The sequence below is a fragment of the Carassius auratus genome, unplaced genomic scaffold, assembly GCF_003368295.1.
Source record: "Carassius auratus strain Wakin unplaced genomic scaffold, ASM336829v1 scaf_tig00006684, whole genome shotgun sequence".
NCBI lineage: Eukaryota > Metazoa > Chordata > Actinopteri > Cypriniformes > Cyprinidae > Carassius > Carassius auratus.
The window spans coordinates 276,254-283,482 of record NW_020523777.1 but is presented as its reverse complement, the minus strand read 5'-3'; the positions used below and the strand labels follow the sequence as shown (position 1 = coordinate 283,482).

General features: G+C 41.9%; 1 long non-coding RNA gene across 1 annotated transcript; it reads right to left on the bottom strand.

The window, feature by feature from the left end:
* Positions 1 to 275: 275 nt before the first annotated feature.
* Positions 276 to 1,121, bottom strand: LOC113071235 (uncharacterized). The gene is made up of 3 exons (XR_003280062.1): positions 1,080 to 1,121; positions 438 to 495; positions 276 to 315 (listed from the first exon to the last, which is right to left on the bottom strand). It is a non-coding gene; the product is annotated as an uncharacterized LOC113071235 (long non-coding RNA).
* Between the last annotated feature and the right edge of the window lie 6,108 nt (positions 1,122 to 7,229).

The following is a 7,229-nucleotide window of genomic DNA, read 5'->3' as shown; positions in this document are numbered from 1 at the left end:
AAGAAATGGCTGCTGATTACAGCTATGTTATTTCAGGTGATTCATATATAATAAGTACAAACTCGTACTAGTTGAAGTAAAGTGATGTGATATTTTCAATATTTAAAATTAGCAAAACCATGTATTCTACCTCTATCAGTTTCAAAGGTTGAGGAAAAAAGAACGAGGACACTCAGAGAAAGGAAAGTGAGAGTGAAGAAAAAGGACATGGCTAGAGAGGAGAGACAGGGACAGGTGACACTGCCCAGTCAACCAGCAGCAAGTCAGTCAGCAGCCAGTCAGCATTCCTGTGAACCATCAGCCAGTTACCAGGGTCTATTAAAAAAAATTTAAGAGACAAGAAAAAAAAATAAAGATCAAGCAATGCAAAGGCAGCACTAAGAAAAATAATGAAAATTCAGCTATCAAAAAAAAAAGGTCCCCTCAGCTCTCCTGACCTGCATCCTCACTGATGCTCCATCACAGAACACTTCAGTGGCACCACTAATCCTCCACCTACCAGAACCCACAGAATATTACAGTATGTTACTTTTATACACTAACAAGTCTAAGTATATAATACAGTATTATTATATAATATAGACAGGTAATAGTAAATGAATCACAATGACTAAAAACACTCCACCCATGTTTTTGCAAACTCAATTCACTCTAAATGTATATCAATAGGGTGCATTTTATTATTAAGTAATTGAATACGTGTAATAAGGAACAAACTTTATAACCTCATTTTTACCACTTCCACTCACCGCTGTCACACGTTATATTGAACTAACGTAATAGGCTATGTAACGTTAGCTAACTTTCCCCACCCTGCAAAATAATATGTTTATACTCCTTTTTTTCTAAGTGCAAACACGATGGATGAAACTGAATTATGAGAACAGATTTTACAATTATTAGGGTGTTGGTTACTAACTTTATGCAGCTCCAATCCTAGCCTAATCTGTTAGTTATCTGATAACAAACCTTAAATCTACCCATTTAATGAGTGATTATCTACTAGAAGGTTTTAATTTGCAATTTATTGTTATTAAGATGTACTGATAATATTCAATCTTATTATTTAAACGTCTTACCTGTTAAAAGTGCGTCGCAAACGGTTTGTTCTGCTGCATCTTCTACGGCGCGGCATCGGTTTGCCGCTACTTCCGGGAACTATTGAGAGGCTCCACGAGCCGCCATTGCTGTAAAAAAAGCGTTCCATTGGAGTCAATGGAGTTGTCGCAACTCTCACTCTATATGGCTCTGGTCCTGGCTGGACTGTGATGTGATTTGTGTCACGTGCAGGTGCGATGGATCGCGTAAAGACCAATAGGGTGTCGGAATGGTATATGTTTATACTTCTCATCCAACCACAATCAAATTCACTCCATCCGGATGGCGCGATTTATCTGGATAGGTTTTTTTTTTTTTTTTTTTAATGATGACAAGCCGGAATGAAAACAAGGCGAAATGAAATAGCAGTAACGAAGCTATTTTTAAAATGTAAGGACTAGAAAGTACAGATACTTGCCTGAAAATGTAAGGAGTAGAAGTAAAAAGTCTGCTGAAAAATAATCACTCAAGTAAAGTATAGATACCCCAAATTTCTACTTAAGTACAGTAACGAAGTATTTGTACTTCGTTACTTGACACCTCTGGCGTCTGGCCTATCGTGGCTATTTATGTTCGGCCTATCGAGGCCTGTCTGTGTCTGCCTATCGTGGCTATTTCTGTTGGTCTATCGAGGCCTGTCTGTGCCTGCCTATCGTGGCTATTTCTGTTGGTCTATCGAGGCCTGTCCGTGTCTGCCTATCGTGGCTATTTCTGTTGGTCTATCGAGGCCTGTCTGTGTCTGCCTATCGTGGCTATTTCTGTTGGTCTATTGAGGCCTGTCCGTGCCTGCCTATCGTTGCTGTCTGTGTCTGGCCTATTGCGGCTATTCCTGTAAAAACTTAAGAAGTTTAATCTAACGTCATTATACTGGTCATGCTAACTCTCTCTCTATTTCTTCCAGGAACCTTAGGATTCACAACTGGTGGGTATACTTCATCTACTTTTTTGGGGGGAAGGCTGGCCCCGTCTGGAGGTCTCATAATCCACCTAATTTTGGGGGTCTGCTGCGCCCCTGCCTTCGTCTTCAGGCAGGAAATGCAGATTCGCTACCCTCGGATTACGAACCATGGACGGGGCCTTCCGCCAAAGAAATTTATAATTGTGCTCGCTGAGCTGTCAATAAATGTATGCTTCGTACATCCTTCTATCTCCCGAGTCTTTCTGGTAGAAATGGAAGCTTTAGCCTAAGTTCTGCCAGGAAGACTCAATCACTTCGTCACTAATTACCTTCAGCATTATCCAATCACGTCTTTATACTCCTGTATAAAAGATCGTACTTACACATGTTTGAGTTCACAGATGCCGACGCGACAACAACCTCCACCCTCCCCACCACCACCAGGATGGTCCTGTCCTTACCTTCCAGGGGGGTCTGCTGCGCCCCTGCCTTCGTCTTCAGGCAGGAAATGCAGATTCGCTACCCTCGGATTACGAACCATGGACGGGGCCTTTCGCCAAAGAAATTTATAATTGTGCTCGCTGAGCTGTCAATAAATGTATGCTTCGTACATTCCTCTATCTCCCGAGTCTTTCTGGTAGAACTGGGTCTACAGTTAAAAGAAAGGTTCAAAATGTGAATCCACATGTCCATACATTTTTGCAGAACCTTACCAAATTTGCATAGAAAACATGTAATTAAGTAAGCAAAAGCAATATTTATTGAGACTTTCATTATAAAGACAAACTGGTAATTTAATTTTTGTTGAATTATTACAGGTTTGGAACAACATGTGGGTCAATGGTGACTGAGTATTATATTTTGTCACTACATATTTTGTGTGTGTGTGTGTGATACTGTAAAGGAAGAAAACATTATTTCTATTCTGTTATAATTTTATTGTAAATATTGATTCATTAATTTGCTTTTATTGAAAATATGCTTGATTAAGTTACTAAAATACACTGCCGTTGTTGTTTATTTATTTTACTTTTGTTATTATATTTTTTTATTTGTATTATACTGAGTGGTTTCGTGTAATTACAGTAAATTACAGTAAATAACTACTGTTAACTACTAACTACTAACTACTGCTAGTACTCGATGGCGCCGCGCATGGCTGCTTCAGTGCTTGGCTCTCCAGTGTTTGTACTGTTTTTGTTCGTTTTTCCTGTTTTTTGTTTAACAAACACTATCAGTTTCACCAGGGATGAACTGTTGAACATTCGGCAGAACACACCACAAGATCTTTTACCGGATTTAAATTATTCAGACGTTTTACTGAACGTTGTTATCGGAGGAGCGGCGGCGCTGATCAAACGCTTCAGGACGCGCAGACGGGGGAAGCGAGCGGGAGCGCTCGTCAGACTCAGGAAGCGCGGATTTCGAACGCCGTTGCCTAGCATCCATCTGGCAAATCTCCGCTCTCTACCCAACAAAACGGACGAACTCCTTCTGCTCTCTCGGACAAATAAGGATTTCTCTCACTCTGCTGCTCTGTGTTTCACGGAAACCTGGCTGAATGACGCCATACCGGACAGCGCGCTCCATCTGCCGGGCTTTCAGCTGTTCAGAGCGGATCGCGAATCGGAATCCACGGGGAAATCGCGCGGCGGCGGGACATGCTTTTACATCAATGAGCGGTGGTGTAGAGATGTAACTGTCTTAAAGAAGATGTGCTGTCCTGATCTAGAAATGCAGTTTGTCAACTGCAAGCCGTTCTATTCGCCGCGGGAGTTTCACTCGTTCATTCTGGTTAGTGTTTACATCCATCCGCAAGCGCACGTGAGCTCAGCTTTACAGAAACTCACTGATCAGATCACAGAGACAGAACAACAACACCCGGACTCTGTTTTAATCATTCTTGGGGACTTTAATAAAGCCAATCTCTCCCGTGAACTGCCAAAATACAGACAGCATGTTACATGTCCCACCAGAGACAGTAATATATTGGATCACTGCTACACCACAATAAAGGATGCATATCACTCTGTTCCACGAGCAGCTTTGGGAAATTCTGATCACTGTCTGATTCATCTTATACCATCCTACAAGCAGAAACTTAAATCTGCTAAACCTGTAGTAAGGACTGTGATGAGATGGACCAGCGAAACAGAGCAGGATTTACAATCTTGTTTTGACCTCACTGATTGGAGTGTTTTTGAAGCTGCTACCACCGATCTGGACGAACTCACAGAGACTGTAACATCCTATATTAGTTTCTGTGAGGATGTTTGCATTCCTACCAGGACTTATTTAACATTCATCAACGATAAGCCATGGTTTACAGTAAAACTCAGACATCTTCGTCAGGCCAAAGAGGATGCCTATAGAAATGGGTACAGGGTCTTGTACAATCAGGCCAGGAACACACTGAACAAAGAGATCAGAGCGGCTAAAAAGACCTACGCTAAAAAGTTGGAAGACCAGTTTTCTTCCAACGACTCAACTTCAGTTTGGAGAGGACTGAGGGCCATCACAAACTACAAGACACCATCCCCTTGCACTGAGGCTAATCAACGGCTTGCTAACGACCTGAATGAGTTTTATTGCAGATTTGAAACCCCCAACACCCATTCTGACCATCTCCCTGCACAACCATTAACACCTCCTGCAATCCCCCGTTCCACACCTACTGCTCTTCAAATCTGTGAAGATGATGTGCGCCAGGTCTTCAAGAAGAACAAAAGAAGAAAAGCACCAGGCCCAGATGGTGTTACACCAGCCTGTCTGAAAATCTGTGCTGACCAGCTGGCCCCCATCTTTTCACAGATCTTCAACAGATCCCTGGAGTTGTGTGAAGTACCTTCCTGCTTCAAACGCTCAACCATCATCCCCATCCCAAAGAAACCCAAGATAACAGGACTTAACGACTACAGGCCTGTGGCTCTAACATCTGTAGTCATGAAGTCGTTTGAAAAACTGGTTCTGGCTTATCTGAAGGACATCACTGGACCCTTACTGGACCCCCTGTAGTTTGCTTACCGAGCAAACAGGTCCGTGGATGATGCAATCAACATAGGATTGCACTTCATCCTGCAACATCTGGACAAAACAGGGACTTATGTGAGGATCCTGTTTGTGGACTTTAGTTCGGCTTTCAACACCATCTTCCCAACAACCCTCCAGACCAAACTGACCCAGCTCTCCGTTCCTAGCTCTATCTGTCGGTGGATCACCAGCTTTCTGACAGATAGGCAACAGTTAGTGAGACTGGGGAAATTCACATCAAACAGCTGCTCCACCAACACTGGTGCCCCTCAGGGATGTGTTCTCTCCCCTCTGCTCTTCTCCCTTTACACCAACGACTGCACCTCTAAAGACCCCTCTGTCAAGCTCCTGAAGTTCGCAGATGACACTACAGTCATCGGCCTCATCCAGGACGGTGATGAGTCTGCTTACAGACAAGAGGTTGAGCAGCTGGCTGTCTGGTGCAGTCTTAACAACCTGGAGCTGAACACGCTCAAAACAGTGGAGATGATCGTGGACTTCAGGAGAAACCCCCCTGCAGTTTCCCCACTCACCATCATGAACAGCCCTGTGACTGCAGTGGAGTCATTCAGATTCCTGGGAACCACCATCTCTCAGGACCTGAAGTGGGACAATCACATTGACTCCATTGTTAAAAAGGCCCAACAAAGGTTGTATTTCCTTCGCCAGCTGAGGAAGTTTAACTTGCCACAGGAGCTGCTGAAACAGTTCTACTCAGCCGTCATTGAGTCTGTACTGTGTACTTCTATAACTGTCTGGTTTGGTTCAGCAACAAAATCAGACATCAGAAGACTACAGAGAACTGTTCGGACTGCTGAAAGGATTATTGGTGCTCCCCTGCCCACCTTTCAAGAACTGTATACATCCAGAGTGAGGAAAAGGGCTCATAAAATCACTCTGGATCCCTCACATCCAAGTCACCCCATCTTTGAACTTTTGCCATCTGGCCGGCGTCTCAGTGCCGCAAATACCAGAACAGCAAGGCACAAAAACAGTTTCTTCCCCCAGGCAATCTACCTCATGAACAGTTAAATGTTCCCCACTTATGCTTATGCAAACAAAAGTGCAACATCCTTATATTTATTTGTTACCCCTCCATCCTAGTACATCCCTGCATCTTTTTCAATCCTATCCCATTATCATTTATAGCACAATTGTTTATACACTTATTTATTTGGCTACAATTGTTTTTTTTTTTGTTTTTGTTTTTTTTGTCTGTGTGTTGGTGTCTCTGTGTACTGGAAGCTTATGTCACTAAAACAAATTCCTTGTATGCGCAAACATACTTGGCAATAAAGCTCTTTCTGATTCTGATTCTGATAACTGCAAACACTGTAAATTCACTGTAATTCTTTATTTACAGTATATAACTGGCAACACTGTTGCCAGTTAGTCCCCGTAATGGTTCAGTAACAGTAAAATACTAGCAACACTGTTGCCAGTTAGTTACTGTTAAAAGATTCATTACAGCAACTAGCTAGCAACAGTGTTGCTAGTATTTTACTGTAAAAAAACCTGGTAAGGTCTAACAGTGTATATGCATGAATGTTTCACCAGATGGATCTCTTACTACTGCAGTAGTGTAAAACTCTCCTGGTATTTTAATAACAGTTACAAAATAATAAAATAAAGCATATACTCATTTTTTGGAAGGGTTCAATTTGAGCAGATGATTTTACAGTCACTGTCATCATCAGAGTGACCTAGCTTGCCCGGCACATTCAGCATCTGGCTCATATTAGCGATCTCAAACAGTTAAGGTAGTCAGAGAGGTGCTTGGCCGCTAAAGTCCCAAGGAATGAGTTTAAGGGATTATAAACACTGACAAATATTTCACTGACTATATATAAATACAAATATATTACAGTTAAAATATTTCACATATAATATTTCCTTCTGTTAGGGAGCATTCCAGTGAAATGACAAAGAAAGCTGATGCTGATTGATTCTTTCTTACAAACGCATGTTGTCATAGAATAAATATGTGTGAATGTCAGATAGAACCTTGTGATTCCAAGGTGACGAAATGTCACGCCCAGCGAAACAATCGAAACAAAAACGCATCAGTTCCTAAAAACTCAAAAACCTAAAACCATCCACCCAAGTACTACTCTTAAAGAAGGTTTTATCAAATAACTACACCACATTTATTTTGCATTAAATACATTCTAATGATTCCACATGAACACAGAACAAAAAATAC